Source organism: Psammomys obesus, unplaced genomic scaffold (assembly GCF_907164565.1).
Source record: "Psammomys obesus unplaced genomic scaffold, mPsaObe1.curated_primary_1811, whole genome shotgun sequence".
NCBI classification, from domain to species: Eukaryota; Metazoa; Chordata; class Mammalia; order Rodentia; family Muridae; genus Psammomys; species Psammomys obesus.
In genome coordinates, this window is record NW_026596034.1 from 13,244,687 (window position 1) to 13,266,278 (window position 21,592).

Sequence of the window (21,592 nt, forward strand, 5' to 3'; positions counted from 1 at the left end):
GACCGAGAAACAAACAACTGCATTGGGAGCTGATGTGCAAATGTGCAGAGAGCACATTGTAATAAAGGGCCAGATAGTAACATGTGGATTTAACTACCAAGGCACCGGCAGAAAAGCATATTGTCAGTGATAAACACAGACACATCATAAAAGTTTGTAACTAATGAAATCAACCAACTTAGATGGACATAAATAGAATGAATGACCAACAAAACACTTTTGAAGGACATTACATAGGGATTTGTTAAGAGGGCCGGCACTTTAATAACTTGTGGGCTGTAGTACCGGCTTTGAGGTAGACAGAGTCACACTCTAGAAATTCCAGCTATGGCAACGACCTCTGACTAGCTGAATCTCCCTGGCACTCAATTAATTGCTTCAATAAAATAATGATAATCCTTTTCGTGAGTAAATAAAATAAATACCTTTCTTACAGCCTTGCATTGAAAACTAAGTTTCTACATGAACATGCCTCGCAGTAAACTGGGTACATAGTTAGCATCGCTGCATATTACTGCCTGTCCTCAGACACCAACAGTGATACGACTGTTTTTAAAAAGTCTGGAATAATTATGATTTAGCCAAATCCTTAGCTAGTTTGTATTAATTATCTGCTAGCAGAATTAAAATATCCATAGCTATCACAAGGAAATCTCACTAAAATGTAACGTGGGTGGCTCCAAATTTTTGGCTACCAAATGTGCATAATATAGTATTGTAGCCCATGAATCCAAGTACTCCAAATATCTAGATACATGTTGAGAAATTTTTGGCTTGTGTTTTCATGCCAAAGAGCCATGTTTCCCAACTGTCCCCTCCATATTTCAAGGTTACCAAATATAAAAATTAAAAAAAAAAATAGACAGAATGAACGAAGGAAAGAAAAAGAAGAAAAAAAAAGAAAATGAGCACATATTATACTACTATATTTTGTGATCAGAAGTATCAGAAATAGTATTTGCATTACAGATTAACAGTTCCTTTTTGTGTCAGATAAGCACAGTGTGGAGTAATAGAGAAAGGTACAGAATGAATTATGTAGGGACACCACAAAGTTCTACAAAACATGTCCACATTCCTTTTGCGGCTTTAATGGGATCCCTGACTGCCCCTTGACAGGACTGTGCTCCCAGCAAATGTTCTTCCCTAATGACCTTCAGGAACAGACTGGCTTTGTTTATTAAGAACATCTGTTCTGATTTCAACATCCTTCAGGGATATAAGATAAAACACATTACTGAATTTATTTTGATTTTTAAAATTTTATGTACAGGGAACCTCTCTCAAATCTGATAAAGTACCCCGTGAAACTTGAGACTGAAATGAGACTCTGAAGAATGCACAGGTAAAATAAAATCTGAGGGTAACACACGTGATGTCTGGCCTGACGTTTGTGTAAAATACTCCTAGATGGGGGAGGATGGGAAGGGAGATGAGAGTCTGAGGGAGAGTGTCAGTTTTTTGTAGAGCTTTAGAGAGGAGGGTTAGTGTTTTAGTGATGACAATTGAACATATGACTTCTCACATGACAGGTTTGTGGGGAGCAGGGGAAGTGAGCATGTGTGAACATATGACCAGAAGACGAAATTCTGGAAGAATATGCATTGTATGATGTGACCATTGCCTATCGAAGACCCATAGTCGTGAACGAAGTCTTCCTTGCATCTGGCTCGGAAAGACAAAGCTTTCCTGGGATCCAAGTAAGAGTGTTTATGAATGGTAAGTTAGTGTGTGCAAAAGCTAGTGATTGCAGCTTCCTCCTCCTTGGCATCTGCAGCTTGAGCCTGCTTACCTACAGGCACCTCCTAGGCATAGCATGCACAGCCTACCTGACCCACACCAGATTTTCTGTCTACATGTGTCTGTTGTTACTGTAGTGTCTGAACCTCCTTCATTCTCTTACCATCCTGAGCCAGGTTTCTAGAACCAACACATGCTAAACATAGCAAGGTAAATTCTCTACGATTGAGCAGATACACTCACCCTAGCCTATTATTTTTATTATTTTATTATTATTATTACTATTTTATTGAAAATTGTTTTATATAGAATCTCAGATAAAACCTTCAAAAGCCTCTTGAGGCTAGGAAAGCCAAGGGTTTTCAACCCACTTGAACAGGAGCACTTGTGTGAATTTCTGTCTTTTTGAGGTCAATCAAACATCTCCAAGTTTGTGAGTCCATCAGAAAAAGATATTCCTTGCTAGCTATAAAGCCAGGATCCCTGTGTAGTCACATACACAAGGAATGAGACTATTTTTTTCCAAGAAAATATTTGTAAATTCAGCTTTGGGCCATATCTATTGTAACACTGCAATAAAGGCCTTCGGCACAGAGCTGGACTAAAGAATGTATCTTGTTCTAAGAGAAGCTTCTTTTAATGTATCGTGTTGGAATGGAAGCCATGTCTTTTTGTATGCTAGAATACATTCTCCTACTGAGCTATCTCTAGCTGAAGATGAATAAATCATCACTATATTCAATGTTTACTTCATTGAGTAATTATTATATAAGAATATTTGTCTGAGGACCTAAAACCCCTGCTCAGATGTAGCCCATAGACTCAGTTCCCAAGTGTTTTCCCTAGTAAGGGGAGCAGAGACTATCTCTGACATGAACTCAGTGGCAGGCTCTCTGACCACCTTCCCCTGTGGGGAGTGCAGCCTTACCAGGCCCACAGAGGAAGTCAATGCAGCCAGTCCTGATGAGACCTAATAGGTTAAGGTCAGATAGAAAGGAAGGAAGAGCTACCATACCAGTGGACTAAGGGAGGGACATAGGGGGAGAAGAGGGAGGGAAGGTGGGAATGGGAGGAGATAAGGGAGGGGGCCACAGCCCAGATACAAAGTGAATAAATTGTAGTAAATAATAAATAAAACATTTAAAAATGAATATCTGCCTGAGCTGGCTCCTGCAGAATTTTAAGCTTTAAATTGAATATATATATATATATATATATATGTATGTATGTATGTATATGTATATATGTTTCACCTCTTCTGTCTCAGGCTCAGAGATCATTGCTAAAGGGGGAGAGTGCAGAAAGAGTTTAAGAGTCAAACATGTCACTCTGCATTATTTAGTGGAAGCCTAGGCTTTGTCAGGTACTCTCCCAGGAGCCTCAGCCCATTCAAGCATGAAACTGGAAGTGCACAGTCCAGGCAGAAAAGGGTGAATGGCCAGGATCAAAGCAGCTCAGGGCTCTGAAACCTGAGCCTGGTGACAAGGAGAGCACAGCCTGACTTGATCGGGTGGATGGCTGCTTCATGAGTAGCCAGTAATAGAGGCTGGCTCAGAGATCTGAAACCAAGAGAGGCAGAGGCAGGAGCCCAGTTTTATCTTGGTGAACAGGATGGCTGCTTCCAGAACAGCCAGCTTCCTTCTCCTCCAGATAGGCAATGTGGGAGGCAGAGCAGTGCTAGAAAGATTGTGGTAGTGATCTGAGCTGACACCGTGAATGGTGGAGGTTCTCATCAGCCAGAAGCACAGGCACTTGGAGTTCAGTGATGAGTTCTCCAGGGAGAAGGAGAGCCCATTCTTCTCCAGAGTAAATGATGAGTCTCAGCCAGTCATGGTGAAATAGATGATGCTGGCCCCCTTACTTCATGAGAAATAGAGAATTACAAACCTTGGGAAGTGTGTGTGTGGAGGGGGGCATTGAGGGTGAATGTGTTTGATTCCATGGGGCTGGGGGTGCTAGCAATATTTGATTTGCATGCAATCACACAGCCCTTCTTAGTAAGACCTGAAGAGGACAGGAGCTCCACAAGGAGAGCAACAGAACAAAAACATCTGGGCACAGGGGTCTTTCCTGAGACTGATACTCCAACCAATTACCATGCATGGAGATAACCTGGAACCCGTGCACAGATGTAGCCCATGGCAGTTCAGTGTCCAAGTGGGTTCCCTAGTAATGGGAACAGGGACTGTCTCTGACATGAACTGATTGGTCTGCTCTTTAATTACCTCCTTCTCGTGGGGGTGCAGCCTTACTAGGCCACAGAGGAGGACAGTGCAGCCACTCCTGATGAGACCTGATAGACAAGGATCAGAAGGAAGGGGAGGAGGACCTACTCTACTAGTGGACTGGAGGTGGGGCATGGGTTGAGAAGAGGGAGGGAAGGTGTGATTGGGAGGGGAAGAGGGAGGGAGATACAGGTGGAATACTAAGTGAATAAACTGTAATTAATAAAAATAAAAAATAAAAAAAGAGAAACACAGTACTGAATTATCCTATGGTTGGGAGAAGAACTCCAGGTAAGGGGAAAAGGTTATTGGTTGAAATCTCAGACACCAAAACATCTCATTAGCATAGAGTTAGATTCTCCAGGTAGCTTGCTCAATGGATTTCTTGTCAGGAAAGGGTTGAGCTTGTAATTTCCCGAGGCCTATGTGACACTCCTTAGAAGATATGGGGTTCCCTAGATGAGGCAGAGCTGGAATCCAGCTGAGAAAAAGAGTCCTTCATGTTTCACTGAGCTCAGAGGCTCTCCAGAAACGCCAGACTTCGACCTTAGGAGCAGGGTGCCACACAGACACAGTATATGACTGTTAGGAACAAGTGTCTCTCAGACGCTGCAGGACTGCTGCATGTAGGAACCCACAGTGGCTGAAACAGCACGCACCTGTGTGCGCTCCAGCCAAATCAAATCCCGGCCTGGATAAGGCAGTAAGGAACTAAAATCTGCCCCTAGTTGTGGATCTATTGGCAATGATTCACTTCTGGAAGAGGGAGGGCCAGTTTACTCTAAGACTCTAACCCCTGGAAAATCAACAATGTTCCAGTGGAAGATGATGCATCTAAAAGTATTTGGGTGGCACACATTACTTTTGATAGGAAGAGGAAAAAAAGATACAAAATTGGGTAAATTAAGAAGGAATGGATCTGGGAAAAGTTCGGTGAGGAGTGACGTGACCAAAATACAGTTTTGCAAGACACTCAAAGAATTAATTAGATGTTTTGTTCTGTTTTGTTAAGAACTAAGCAAAACTTTAAAAGTATTTTGGCTATAAAAGCAAGATATACTTCAGGCCTGGAGTGATGGCTCAGTGGTTAAGAGCACGGTTTGCTCTTCCAAAGGACCTGCGTTCAATTCCCAGTACCCACATGGCAGCTCACACCTGTCTGTAAAGCCAGTTTCAAGGAATCCAACATCTTCACACTAATGCATATAAAATAAAAATAAAATAAAGATATACTTCACCAATATTTTATTATCTATAGATAGTCCCACATGAAAAAAAAATAGCTTTCATTTTCCGGTCTCTGGAATACAGAGATGCAATGCTTTAGACTGAATGACTGACTGACTACCTGGTCACATACAGTTCACACTTGTCTTCTTTAACTTTACAACCATGTGCTCACCCAATCCTCACAGTGATCTTCAGATGCAGGCATTGTTGTCATGGTTTTAGAAAGTTTTAGTAAGTTTCATACTTACTTTAGAAAGAAGTAAGAGCCAGAGAAGAACCAGACAGCCAGCACTCACTGTAGTGTCAGTGTGTTTTGTCATCCAGAGGTTTATCCGTTAAAAGTTTGGTCCTGAATTCATTAAGTAGAAATTAATGAGAGGTACTAGGGCTATGGCTGTCTTTATGGTGACATTTAAGTTCATCTCTTAGAGTTCATTAGGTCCTTAGTAGTGGATTATAATCCACTGTTATAAAACAATTATTCTGCTGTCTCCACAGACCCTTGCCAACCCCTCTACTGCAAACACACACATAAGCATGCTCCCAATGGTGATGTGATTCTCCATGTTACAACAGGCCCCTAATGAGCTGCAGCTGTCCAGCAGATCTTGGCTTCAAAATAATCTACTAAGGTTTGTTCATAACAACAAATAACAGAATAAGACATTACCTGGTTAGAAAAATATCTGAATTTTCAAACAAACCACTTTGTCTTGGAAGCAAAAAGAAGCACACCACACACACACACACACACACACACACACACACACACACACACACACACACACACTAGAGAGAGAGAGACAGAAAGGGAGATAGGAAGAGATAGAAAGAAACAGAAACAGACATCTCTGAGCTTTTCAATCTGAAATGATGGCAATAATAGCCATCTATCCTTCCTTTCCTTCCCCCTTTCTCCCTTCCTTCCACAAATAATTTATTGGGGACTACAGGATTCAAGTCACGTTTCCATAAGCTGAAGAGACTGTTGTTTCTCTGATTTCTTGGGGAGTGATCTCCCAACTCATTTTATTCTAGTTTCCTGGCTTTTTAACTTTTCCTAAAACAATTTTATCATCTATAGATTGGTTTTGTGTGTGTGTGTGTGTGATGGATGGTTATATTCTCTGTTATATTCTCAGATTAATCTTTTATATTGATTTTTCACAGTGTACAAGTAGACTAAATCAGTACACTTAATTTTCTGGAGACAATTCAAACAAGAGTAGCAAAAGAGAAGTGCTGTCCACTGACCATGTAAAACAATATTGCGGCCAGCAATGGCTATGTGAAATAGTATAACTTTGGGGCATGAATGCCCAAAGACCCTTTTAGACTTCAGCATGAATAACCTCTGGGTCCTACAGGAGGTGTTAAATTTATAATCATGGTTTATAAATGTCTTTAGCCAATAGCAAATTTGTGTAACTATTGCCTGTCATTCTCCCAAGGCACCTGGTGATGAGTACTTAAAAACATTCACAGACATATCTATACATTATTAGTATAATAATTATATATTATATATTATATATATATATATATATGTATGTATGTATAACAGTGCCCATACTCTTAATCCCCAAAGCAATCTACAGCCAGTATCAGCATGCAAGCCTTGACTTCAGGGACTAAATTTGACAATGCCAAAACCTGATCCTCCAAATGACTTGATAAATCTGGCAGTTGCAAACTGAATGAATAGGCATTATTCTGCCATAAATGGCCCATTAGGTCTAGTAAGCAGAGAGCTTTCCAAGGCGTAAGTTGAGAAACAAATCGAAGTTCCCCCATGAAGTAATTCAGTAGCACTAACCAATCCGGCATGAAACAGCCTAAACACTGTTCTTCGGGATGATAGCCCAATGGCAAATTAAGGATAAGTGCACATCAGGGAAGAGATGGAGGCTCCCCGGTTAATCACATCATTTCTCTGAAGTTGTTGAAGGTGGCTTCAACAACTGGGTAAGGACAGACAGGGTAACCTCCCAAATATCAAGTATCACAGCACTTTGTTTCCCGATTACATAGGCCTAAATGTCATGGTGTCTATGGAACAGGGGCCTACGGATTTTAATTGGACGTTTTCCTCCTTCCCTGTCCCCTGCTGTTCCTCTCACATCTCTAAGTTGCACTTTGACTGGTCTATTTATAGGACAGACATCCCCAGGCATCCCTGGGCTTTGCTTTCTCATCCTAGAGCTGGTTTGCAATTACGTAAGTATGTGGACCATATCCTTGTGGTACACTTATTTTCACAGGAACTTCTGAAATGATTCCTTGATGGAACTTATGGCATCCAAAATGAATGTCCCTTTACTAGGGCATGGTAAACATAAAACTTCAAAGAAAACAAAAACTGGCTGCAAAAAAAAAAAAATCAATAGATCCTTATATATTATTTTTATTAGAGTCCTTGTCAGTATAAAATAACAACTTTCTTTTTCTCTGGAGCTGAACACACTATTTTATGGGTAGAACAAAATGGCCTTTATTTTCACCTTTTGGCAGCTGGAGGGCACATGCCTGCACACAGCATAGAAGGTTGCACTCAAGTTCTCTCTGTCCAGGCAGCTGATTCTTCTTAGCTTCCATATAGTCATTGCCTCTTTGCCTTCAGCCCGATGCTTAAAGATTAGCAGGAAGTCTATTTGCTTAGTGATGGACAGTGCCCTTCCACTAGGCGCACTATGACAAATGCCCCAAATGGTTGGCTATGTGTGAAGGAATTACATCTTCATCTTGCTAAACACTTCATATGCATTTATCATTACCTCAGATTTTCTTATATATTTTTAATCTGCCTCCTCTAAAAAGGCTAGCTCTCTTTTTATGCATAGATAGACAGCTATAGACATTGTACACATACATGTATTTTATAGACATAGTATGTAAAATAGGCATAACATACATATATACTTCTTATGTTATAGGCATAACATATTTACATACATGTATATGTATTCCAGGGGGATAAGGGTTTATACCTGTTTTTTTTTTTCATTGCTCTATTAGTAGCACATGTCAGAGCAGACATACAATAATATGTTTTTATTGAACAGATAAATAATTAATCTATCTAAAAAGCAAAAGAACAATTTTGTGTGTGTGTGTCCTACTTGTATATTAAATCTCAACCCTTGGAAGGTGAACCATTCCCTAATTTCCCCTCAGGATTAAAATTAGCATTTCTACAAGAAAGACTGCAAAGAGCTAGTTTGTTCCACCTACTATTTGAGGGCCCAGGGAGAAGGGGCCGCATTTTGAATCAGGACACAAGCCCTCACCAGACACTAAATCTGCTGGTACAGTGGTTCTGGATTTCCCATGTTCCATAATAAAGGAATAAATATTTACCTTTTCTATATGAATTAGCACTGAGTATTGTTATAGCAGCCTGCACACATTAAGGCATCTGCAAAGATACACAATTTACTTTTATGAGGGATAGGGGACTGTGATCCTGGGTTTGATTTCGGTCTTTAGTGAAATTTAGTGATTTTCTTTTACTTTTCAATTATAACCTTAATATTGGCTTAGGTTAACTGATACAATTCCCTCAGGAGTAGATCATAGATATTCTGTTTCTTATATTTCTATATATCCCTCTCTTTTATGTGATATGTTCTATTATCCTAAAGGGCGACTGAGTCTACTTTTCTAGCCAAGCTCAGTGATGCTCCTAGCTGGGAAATGGGTGAAGAAAGTACAAAGGTGACTGAGAGGAAAAGAGTGCAGGACAAATAAGGAGATGACAGGGTGAGGGGGAGACACAGAAACAAAGAGAGAAGAGGAAAAATGAGAAAGAAATACAAAAGAAAAAGCCTATTTTGTTTTTGACGATTCATCTATCTCCTGAGAAATCTGAACCTCTCGCATCTGTACATGGTTGATTGGTGTAGATTGTTGTGAGTCTATTAGCAGTGATTTGCAGCAGACCAATTTTGAGGTCACTTAGGCATGAAAACACTGAGCAAGAAATTGTATACCTAATGAAACAATATCAGTAATAGCATATTTAAATGAACAGTATCATTAAGTCTGAATTGTTACAATCAGACAGAGCACTGCAGCTTAATAGATTTTACCTTCTTCAACAAGGGTTTCCACATTGGTCAGAGTATGTGTGTTTGTGTTTCTGTGTGTGTGTGTGTGCGTGCACATGTATGTCCTTGTATATATGTACATGTGTCATAGTGTGTACACATGTCTGTGTGTGTGTGTGTGTGTGTGTGTGTATTAAAGGTAAGAAGCTCTCAGAAGCTCCAATTTTTCTCTGCTCATGTTTCTTTGGTAGAATTTTTGTATTATTGTCTTTATTTTCTGCTTATATTTAATAAAAAAACAAGTTCATAAAACCGTCAACAGATGTTCTTATAGCAAGAGTGCATGTCATAAAATTTTAGACATTAACATATTTAAATTAAAGCACACTTAAAATTTCCAGTTCAATCTGGTTTTTTATCTCTGAAACAAAATGTTATGGAAAATGTAATGTTTTCAACCAGTAACAGGCTTGCTTTCATTGTCCGATCATCAGTAGTAATATCAGGCCTTAAGTGAACATAATGAATATATTCATGTTTCTGAAAAAAGAAAAAAGGTTTTTATTGGCTGCATTCAATATGTTTTTTTTTTTTTTTTTTTTTTTGGTTATTCTTGTTCATGCAAAGAAGAAGGAACAGGAGGGAAAAGAGCAGGAGGAAGGACAGGGAAAGATACAAGAACAGTCCTTAATAAAGTCAATCAGTCCAGACAATCTTTTTGGCCTATAAATCTAGATCATTCTGTGTTCTTGAAAATGATTTGATCATGGCTCTAGGCCAGTTCACACAAAGCCCAGGGACCTGTCTTAAGAGCCTTGGCACAGATGCTGACAAAAAAATCCAACTGTGCCTGCTGCCTGCCTCTGGCCTGCAAGTGTCAATTGCTTTAATTTCATGACACTTGATCTCATTTAATGCTCTCAGTATTGCTTCGAGGAAGGTACATATTTCATGCATGCGGCAGGAGCTTATCAAGGCAAAGGCCGTGGATATGGGAGAGTCCAGATCCAGGCCTCTGACTCCACAGTTTTCTCTGCTTTGTGTCATGATGAGAATGGCCTTTAGGCAGATGCCAGGCACCGTTCTGCTTTCCCTCTGCTTGCTGCAGAGAATTTTAGATAAACTGATTTCATGTTATAACTCATCCAAAGAAGCCTGGAAAGTTATTAAGTGCTTCATATAGAAGGCACTCTGGTGCCCTGAATGTCATGAACACTTTTCGGAATTACCGGTTGACTTTTTTAAGATACATTAAGGTAATCAACAGAAGACCTTCTGCCTGCTAGTAAAAGCTTTTTAAAACAAAACGTGTTTCCTTCAACAGGAGTGAAAAATATAAAATGATAATAATGTGAGGCTAGCTGCAACTAGAGCTCTGTACCAGAGTTGATGCCAAAGTTGAGGAAAAATCCTTGATTCCTCTGCCTTGTATCCTCAGGCCCTATCCCGGTTCTCCTTCCTATAGACCCCGTTTCATAATTCCAAGTGTATTCTGCCCCACCATCTGCTCTTTGCTCAGCTCTAGTTCTTCCCATTTGAGTTGGCTTTTCCTTTATTATGAACTTTTCATGTACAGTGTTCTGCACTACTGGTCTCATTATTTCAAAACAAATCCTTTTAGTTGTCCTAGTTATAACCCAGAATCACCACTGCTCATTTCACATTACCTAAAAACAGATTTTAAGATTGGGTAGGGATGTTGGGAGGTGGGGGATGGGTTGAGAGTCCTGGCTGGCTTCCATGAAGTGAGGTAGGCACAAAATCATTTCAATTCAATAATCTTTATGGCATTTTTGGCATAGACATCCAAATATTGGTGTTATTAAATAACTTTGCTAAAATAAAGTAACTAAATAAATAAAGTAACTAAATACAGTAGAGGGGGATAACTTATAAATCTCCCTTATGATATCATAAGCCTTGGTGAAACTATTCAAATTTTCTAAAAGTATGTGTTGTCTGTACAAAGACTATATAACAGACCCACTAAACTTATCGTTTGTATGCAGACACAAAGATGTGTATTTTGTGAGAGGAGGTTAAATTCTGTGAGGGTTTTATTTATAGTCAATCTGAGTGTCTGATATATGAATGAGTCATGGACCATTTTAATGCTCTGACTTGGACAAACAGGATGTTTGCCATCAGCTGAGGTGACAAAGCTAAAGGGGAAGTAGATTGAAATGAAGTTTCACATTTCTTTGTAGGATATATTGAGTTTTCAAAATTTTCTTAGATGGTCATGTAATAAGGGTCAGTAAGTAACTGGGTATGTGAATCTAAAAGTTAGAGGACAGATCTTTCCTGAAGAAGAAAAAAAAATTTTTTTGAAGGGTTTTAGGTATACCTGAACTTTCAAAGCAAGAAGTTATATAAGTTCAACCAAAGAGTAAGACTAATATTTGATCCCTGAATGTTTCAACACTATAAAATCAGGAGCAGAAAAGGGTATCATCAAAGACAGAGGCAGCAACACTGTGAAAGGACACTCAGTTCACTTGGTGTGCTGAACCGGGCATGGTGGTGCATTCCTGTGCATGGTAGTGCATTCCTGTGATCTCAGAACTCTGGAGGCTGACTTAGGAGGGTCCTGTTTGCAACAAAAGGTCAACAAGCAACCAGCTAGTCAATCAACCAACTAAATAACAGAGCGATATTTAGTGTTGTGGGCGTGTAAACAATGAAAAAGTTACCAGTGGGAGTTTACCAGCTATGAATAATGCAGCTGAGAGCGGAGAGGCATTATCAACAGAAAACTTGAGTTTCTATAGGATTTAGTAACCAAGATTGTCATTAGTTACTCGTGTGGAAGAGTACAGAGGATGACAAGGGAGGGAATAAAAGATAAAAGGTCTGTCCATACTTAAAACATATTTAAAGTAGCAAGCACTTATTTTAGAAGATTTTAAATATTTAAGCTGAATAATTAGTTAACTTCATTAGTCTTCATTTAAGCTGAATAATTAGTTTAACTTTGAGTAAACTGTAGTGGACCCTGAATAAAAACTGTTATGAAAGAGAGAGAAATATAATATTCTATACTTAATATAGAATGTTACACCCCATATTCCAAATATTATAAAATATATTTATATAGATATATATAATTATAACTATATTATTACTATAATATTTTAAATGTCATAATTGACACTGTTGAATACTTCTCTGGAAAATATTTTAATGTAGGAAGGCAAAGCAATTTTTTACAAAAGTAAATTATTAACCTAGCAAAGAATGTTTTGCCATTATTTTTGGTATACTTTATAAAATAAAACTACATCTGAGGTTTGATTGCATGCTTCAGGCTGTGTCCAAGTCCTCTTGGAAAGCAAGTGATATTTATTATTTATGCAATTCTACAGCATGAATCAGCTTTAAGTACTCTGGGAAGTTTTAAGCCAAATTAAGAGAAAAAGTTGGTCATGCTTTCAACAACAGAACTTGCTGATGGTGTTGAACTCAGTGTGCTTACCTACATGGAAAGACAGATTGTGAAGTATTGTTTCTAAAAGCTGTCTAGTTACTAAAGACACAATTTACCAGGTTTCTTGGTCCTTCTGATAACACCCTGATCATGGTGTAAGAAAAATTCTTTTCTGAGTAGTGAGAGGGACTATTTCTGATGGACAAAAGATCCTGTTGAAGATGTCCCCACACAGGCTAGTACTCTGATGCCTTCAGATACACTTTTAAGTACATCAGAGACAGAAAGAGGTGGAGCTCTTGATGGACTCTTGTTGATCATTATTAAGTGCACTACACTGAAATGTACAGTGTGAATCATGGAATATGGCTCAAGTGGCGTCTGAACAGGCCAAGTACTCAAGTAAAGAGTTCGTCACTATTATTCCTGCCAGACCCCGAAATACTCTTATACTTTAATTATAATCTAAATTATTTTAATTCAAATATAGTAAAACATTAGTGACAATGTGAAAATGCAGTAGATATTTAATTAATACTCAAGCAAACAAAATATTTTTATGAAAAGAGGATATTTGATCATAACAATAAAGATCATTTGTTGTAAAACAATGCTAGAGCAAGAGCTCAGAAACGAAGTAGAATATTAGACTGGGATCAGCAGAACAGTGTTCCTCCTCCCTTAGTTCATTGTTCCTATTTGTGCTTCTTTTTGGGAACTGTCATTAGTCATTTCTCAGTCTGCATATGAGCAAATGAGTACCTAGACAAGGTTAGACCATGTTAATCCCCAATCCAATATCAAATTCCACAGAAAGAGACTCTGGCCCAGGATTATACAGGTGCTCCATCCCTGGGACTGTCAGTCGAATTTTACTAAAATCCTTGCTCCCCCGTAATTGTTTTTAAATAGACCTGTAGGACAGGAGTAGCAAACAGAAAAATGGGAAATACTGCTCCAAGGCCCGTGTTGTTGGCTTTTTCTTTTCCTTTTCTTTTCTTTTCTTTTCTTTTCTTTCTTTCTTTCTTTCTTTCTTTCTTTCTTTCTTTCTTTCTTTCTTTCTTTCTTTCTTTTTAAATTATGATTCAGTTGCAGCATTTCATCCTTTCCTTTCCTTCTTCCAAAACCTTCCATAAATCCCTCCTCATTTTGTTTCAAATTCATGGCCCTTTTCTTTCCACTAAATTGTAATTGCATGCATATATGTATGTATTTGCATATACATGCATTCTCCTAAATGTAACCTGCTGCATCTGTACAATGTTTCTTGTATGTATGTTTTCAGGCGTGACCACTTGGTACTAGACAGTGGCGTGCTCCTCCCCGGGGAAGACTACCTGGCCAGGTCACATCCTTCCTCACTTGCCTATAGTTCTGTGTGTAGGGTTAAGACTTCGTGGGATTTTCCCCATCTAGTTTGGCAGGGTCACAGTTTTCCTCCCTGTTCAGCTCACATTTGAGTGGCCATGCTGATGAGAATTTGTGAGTGTCGCTTATGGTGTTACTAGGGAACATCAGTGCTGGTGAAGTCATGGTGATTGAAGGAAAATCTGCAACCACTAATTCAATAAAGCAGTGTAATAGCTAACAACAACCTTTGAACTTTTGTCCTTGTATACACAGTGTGTTTTAAGTGAGTTCAAAATAGAGGTAAATATTGGGTATCGAAATCCTCAACATGATTTCTAAAGAGGTTGTGCCTACCTTTTTTTTTAGTGTAGGAAATTTTTTTTTGTTGTTCATACATGCTATTTATGCTAAAGAGGAATTATAAAAGTAAACGTTTTTATGATTTACTATCAGTAAATGTTTGACTAATATACCTATTTTCTATTACTCTCATCTAAGGATTTGATCAAGACCCTGATTATGGCATCTGGTGATGAGTGGCGGGTGAAAGTGCAATGATGTATTATAGCAGGTATTTAATTGTCTTTTATAGACAAAAACAAAAATATAAGTAATATGATATAACATCGAACATTATAAAATAAAGCTACAAAGATTACAACTGACTTGGATCCGCTTTGCCGACATCTCATTCTTTTTCCAAGTTATTTTCTTTTTGGGTACATTTTTCTGTAAATAAAAAAAGTAAAAAATAAAGCTGTGTCTCATAGCAAATATGATAGTAGTTTAATTTGTACTAAATTAAAATAAAATCATTGTTATACATAATGAAAGCCCAAGAGCTGCAGCCCAAGGAAAGGCAAAAATTGGGAAAAAAAATTATATAATGCTTTGTATAAATGATAAATTATATTAAATTAAAAAGTGCTTTAGTCCATCCATTACTTACATAATGCTATCAGGTGCTTCTTGTGTCTGCACTGAATTCAATATAAGGCCCCAAGTTCATAACTGTTTACTTAGTAGAAACATACAAGCCAACAGCACTGTGGATTGTGCAGGCTGTATAGGAGAAGCTGAGTGAAAGGGTACAGGACTCTTTGGAAAGCTCTCAACTCCACAATGACAGTAATCGTTTCTCAAAATATTTTCTAAAGAGTTAAAATTGTTTCATGCATATGTAAGTGTTCTATTTATATAAATTTCAAGAAAAAGCCAATTTTCTATACAGTGACAGAAATCAGAAAAGTGATCTTCTTCAGAAGAGAACGAGACAGTAAAGGAGTCATGGAAATTTCTAGAAGTGATGCTTAAAAGTGGTGTATTTGTATGTACAGTTTTTCCATGACTACAATGACACACTTAAATTATGGCTGTGCATGTGTGTGTGTGTGTGTGTGTGTGTGTGTGTGTGTATGTGTTTATTTGTCATTAAGTTATAATGCCATTACACGTACACTTAAAGAACAATAATGCAAATATTTTGCTGCAGAAATTATAAACATACATTTACAGAAATAAAATGTTCTTATAATTTTGCCACCAAGCAAGAGACAGTGTTAATTTTCTGCCATTTCCCATTACTAGAGAGTAGATTTCTTCATTAGGGTAATCCCAGGTCCTGAAACAGTCTCAGAATACATAACAATTTAAGCTCAGAACAGACTGGTGTCTGGTTTGCCTATGAGTCTGAATGTCTCTTGTTATCAGAGAGAGCTTCTCCTCTGAGGAGTGATACATGAACCTAGGTTTCTTACCCTGTGTGTCTGTCCCCACTGTATGCATTACATACACCCCGCACATGAAGAATGGGAAGAAACCTTAAAAAGCGAAGAAGATACACACTACCTTTAAAAATGCCTACAGTGGAGATGGCATACCTCAATTCTTACAGATGACAAATGTCCTTACACAAGACAAAATCTATTTATCCTATATAACCTCCCGGCGTTTATTCTTTTATAATTTATTTAAATAAGTCCCCTTCCTTCACATTTCTGTTATTCCTTTACAGTGTAATTATTTAATTTCCTTTTATAATTTTCACAGAGAAATCGTATTTCTCCAACTCCAATTTTCCTTTAGTAATGAGATTAATAAATAATATTTCTGGGTTAATAATAGCTCTAAAGGTTTTAAATATCATCATCGTCATCGTTGTCATCATTATCATCTTTGTCATTTGTGTGGGCCATATGACTGGGTACCACAGTACCCAAATGCTGATCAAGCCAACTTGTAAAGTCAGTTCTCTCCTTCTAACTTCATGTGGATCACAGAGATGCAACTTAAATTGTGAGGTCTGATGAGCCATCTTCCTGGCCCATAGATCTGAGGCGTCCTGATGTGCAGTCATTTCTGGAAACAACATTATTTTATCAGAGAAAAATAATAATTTTTATACCAAATCTACCTCACTTGCTAGCAGTTACCCCTGTGACACAGTGTGAGTTTAATATATGGAATGTGTTTATTTGTATGTCTGTGTGTATATGTGCATGTTATGCTGTGGAGGCACACGTGCATGTGTGCATGAATGTGGGGGGACCAGATGACAACCTACAGTGTAGTCCTCCTGAATGCTGTCTACCTCCATTCAAGGCAGACACTCTCATCAGGCTAGAGCTCACCAATTAGTTAATGAGCCCCAGGAATCCTCCTGTGTTGGCTTCCCCAGCACTGGGACTCCAATGTATGCGATCACACTTACCTTTTTAAGTGTGTTCTCACAACTTTGTTAGGTAAGCCCCTTCCCCTGAAAATAATTATCAACCATTAATATATCTAAGCCTAGGACACTCAAAAGCAAGCCACAGAACTCATGCTTTCATTCTTGGAATCCTCCTCCATTTTCTTCTCCTAGATTTTGTTTGAGAATCAATAATCACCTTGCCAAACTAGGCAGGAAATTCTATAAAGGAAAAATAAAATAGTTTAATGTGCTTATCTGTGGGCATATCTGATTTCCATTAATCTTTTGAATTTAACATTGATGTTAAATGAGGTCAAATAGGCCTTTGGCTTAAATATCGAACAAGCTTTATGCTTCAAAGTGTTACACCTTTAGGGTAGAGGACAACTTTGTATCAAAAAACTATTCCAAATAACAAAGAGAAATTTTCTCATTTTTTTCCCCAAAAGTACCAACTCTTGTACAATATAACCCCTAAAGCAAAAATTAACTACGCTTCATGCTTGATCAAAATTTACTACAGCATAATTTATCTTCTAGGAGCCATGGATATGTTCTTGAGATTTCTCTTGCATTTTTTCCTTTTATTGAAAAGATATTTTTCCCTCACATAATATATTGTGATTATGGTTTCCCATCCTCCCTCTACTCCTTCCAGTTTCTCCTTAACTCTCCTCCCATCCAGATTCACATACTTTCTGTCTCATATTAAAAAATGAGATAAAATATAAGCAGTATAATAAATGTAATAACAGTATAATATAATTAATATAACGTAATATGGTAAAAAAAAAAACACCTTACACATCAGAATTGAACAAAACAAACACTAGGGAAAGAGTCCAAGAGAAGACACAGGAAATAGAGACCCACTCATTCCCACATTCAAGAATTCTAAACTGGAAGCCATAATATAAACTCAAAGAAACTCGTGCAGATCCTCTGCTGGCAGTCCTCAGCCCTCCATCTGAGATGAGATGTGCCTTGATCATATTGATTGGAGTACTGGCATGGTGGTTTTTCTTGGTTTCCTTCCATCCCCTCCGGATCTTAGACTCTTTCATCCTCCTCTTGCTAAGGTTCCCTGAGCATGGAGAGGAAGGGTTTCATGAAGACATACCTCTTGCAGATGAGTGTTTGACAGCCTCTTCTTCTCTGCATAGTGCCTGGCTGTGGGTGTCTGTGTTTGCTCCCACATACTTCAGAAGGAAGCTTCTCTGATGATGGAAAACAGGTCATGATATACAATGTCATTAAGAAGTTATTTTCTTGCTATTTATTTTTAACTTTTAAAAAGAGTTGTAGTATATGGTTTTATTCCAGGTGTTTTAAATTTCTCCTTTGATAGCATACAGAGTACTTTCCCATTCCAAAGACACAGCATGTAGGGGTGAAGGCACTATGTAGACACCAGTTTGGCCTCTCAGTTTTAAATGGGTCCTGTAGGTGTTGCCTCTAGCAGTGAGGTCTTGCCATCAGTTTGTTGAGAGCAACTATACACTTAGAAACAAGATTGGTGGTTGTGGATTTCTGGGATCCCTTTGGCCAAGAACTCACTTAGATTTAGACTAAAACAGTACTCAAAGCTTCCTTTGGTGACAAGAGATATTCAGCTGGGGCTTTTTCTCCTCTACTATTTGGTGATTTCATTTAAATCCCCTCTGTGTATGTACATATTTTAGAAAGCTTCTTTTGTATCAGGTTTCCACACTACCCCCAAATGGCCCTTAATTTTAGCTGTCTTTGCTTGTATTACCTCCCTCATCTCTCTTTTCCATCCCACTCCATATCTAATCCTCCTGTCCCAGGTCCACTCCTATTCAACCATAACTGTTTACTCCATTTTCCTTTTTTACGGAGATTTGTTTCTTCTAGTCCCTTACTCTATACCTAATCTCTGGTTCTACTGAGTATAGCTTGATGATCATTGACCTAACAGCTAATAACCATATATATGTGCATAGATACCATATTTGTCTTTCTATGTCTGGTATACTTCACTCAGGATTTTTTTTATTTGATCCATTTACTTGAGAATTTCATGATTTTATTTTTTTAATTACTGAGTAATAGTCGATTATATAAATGTATGACATTTTCTTCATCCGTTCTGTCGTTGAAGGGTAACTAGGAGGTTTCCTATTTGGCTATTATGGATAGAGCAGCAATGAACATAGTTGAGCAATTGTCTCTGTGGAAAGATGAAGTCTTCTTTGTATATATGACCAGGAGTGGTATAACTAGATTGGGAAGGAGATTAATTCCTATCTTCCTGAGGAACTACCACATTAATCTCCATAGTGGATGTATTTGTTTAAACCTAGAGCAATATAGGAGTGTTCTTCTTATTTCACACCATTGCCATTAGGGGATGTCACTTGTTCTGTTGATCTTAGCCATTCAGACAGGTGTAAGATAAAATCTCAAAGTAGTTTTGATTTGTATTTCCCTCCTAACTAAGGATGTTGATAAAAATGTTTACTGTTTCTTGGCCATTTGACTCTTCTCTGTTGAGAATTTGAAATTTGCAGGCAAATAGTGGGAACTAGAAAAGATCATCCTGAGTGATTTAACCAGGAAGCAGAAAGACACATATGATAGATACACACTTATAAGTGGATATTAGCCATACATTATAGATAAACATACTAAATCTATAGTCCTAAAGAAGCTAAACAACAAGGGGGGACACTAGGGAAGACACTTAATCTTCATTCAGAAGGGCGAACAGGATAGACATCAGAAGTAAGAGAAGACAAGGAACAGGAAAGGAACCTTCCACAGGGTGCTTCTGAAAGACTCTACCCATTAGGATATGGAAGGATATACCGAGAATTTTCTATATATGAATCCATTTTAATTAGGTCATTTGCTTTCTTGATATCTAATGTTTTTAATTCTTTATGTATTTTGTATGTTTGCCCTCTATTGGATGAATAGTTGGTAAAAATATTTTCCCATTCTGTAGGCTGCTGCTTTATCCAAGGAATGGGATCCTTGGCCATGAAGAAGCTTTGTAACTTCATAAGGTACCTAATTGTTATCTTAGTGCTTGTGCTAAGGTACTCTGTTCAGAAGGAGTTTTACTGTGCTAGTGAGTTCAAGACTATTCTCCATTTTGTCTTCTATCAAATTTAGTTTATTCAGTTTTATCTTAAGGTCTTTGGTCCACTTGGAGTTTAGTTTTCTGCAGAAGATAAGTATGAATCTATCTGGATTTTTTCACATGGAACAATCTAGTTTGTTCACCACAATTTGGTGACTATCCTATCTTTTATCCAGTGCATATAACTTGCTTCTTTATAAAAAATCAGGTGTCTAGAAGTGTAAGTATTTTGAGTTTAAGCAGTTTGAGTCCATTGATTAATGTGTCTGTTTTTGTGGTAATGCTATGCTTTTTCTTATTCTATCACAGTAGTACAACTTGAAATCTTGGATGGTGATACCTCCAACAGTTCTTTTATTATTTGGGCATGCTTTAATTATCCCAAGTTTCTTTGTTTTTCCCTATAAAGCTTAAAAATTGTCTTTTCAAGATCTGTGAAGAATTGTGTGGTAATTCTGATAGAAATTGCATTGAATCTGCAGTCTGCTTTTGGTAAGATGGCAATTTTCACTGTATTAATTTATTGATCCATGAGCAGTGTTCTTTCCATCTTCTGTTATTTTTTTCAAGTCTTTCTTGAAAGTGTTGAAATTTTTATTATACAAAACTTTCATTTGAATGATTAGAGTTTTCCCCAAGATATTTTATAATATATGAGGCTGTTGTGAAAGAATTGGCTTCATTGATTTCTTTCTTAGCTCATTTGTAATATGTATATAGGAGGGCTACCAAGTTTTGTGAGTTTGTATTGTATCCAGCTACTTTGCTGAAAGTATTTATTAGCTGTAGGAGTTTCCTAGTGACATTTTTTTGTTTTTTAATTTTTTATTAATTACACTTTATTCATTTTTTATCCCCCCCATAAGCCCCTCCTTCCTCCCCTCCCGATCCCACCCTCCCTCCCCTTTCTGCATGCATGCCACTCCCCAAGTCCACTGATAGGGGAGGTTCTCCTCTCCTTTCTGATCTTAGTCTATCAGTTCTCATTAGGGTCAGTTATGTATACTATCATATCCTCTACAAATAATGATATGTTGACTTCTCTGAATCCTCTTGAAGCCCTTCATTTGCCTTATTTTTCTAGATAAGAATTAAGCACTACATTTAATAGGTGTGGAGAGAATGGAAAACCTGTCTTGCTCCTAATTTTAGTGAAAATACTTTGTGTTTCCATTTAAGTTGATGTTGACTATGGGCTTCCTGTAAACTGCATTTATTATCTTGGAGTTTATTAACTTATTTGTCTTGTATCTTGAATTTCTCCAGAACTTTTTGGGGATGTTGAATTTTGTTAAAGGCCTTTTCTGAATCTAACGAGATGATCTTTTTTTTTTCCTTTCAATTTGTTTATATGGTAAATTACATTTACTGACTGATGCATAGTGATCCATCCTTACATCTCTGAAATGAATTCTTCTTGATCAGGATGGATGATCTTTCTGAAATATCTTCTAGGATTCAGTTTAAAAGCATTTTATTGGGAATTTTTGCATCTATGTGCATAAAAGAAATTGGTATGTAATTCCCCTTTGTTAGATCTCTATGTGGTTTGGTAACTGTGGTCTCATACAAAGAGATGGGCAAGATTTTTTCTGTTCCTATTTTGTGGAATAATTTGAGGAGTATTGCCATAAACTCTTCTTTGAAAGTCTAATAGAATTTTGCTTTACAGCCATCTGGCCCTAGGCTGTTTTTGTTTTTTGTTGTTTGGGGTTTTTATTGTTAGTCTTTTCTTTCTTTCTTTCTTTCTTTCTTTCTTTCTTTCTTTCTTTCTTT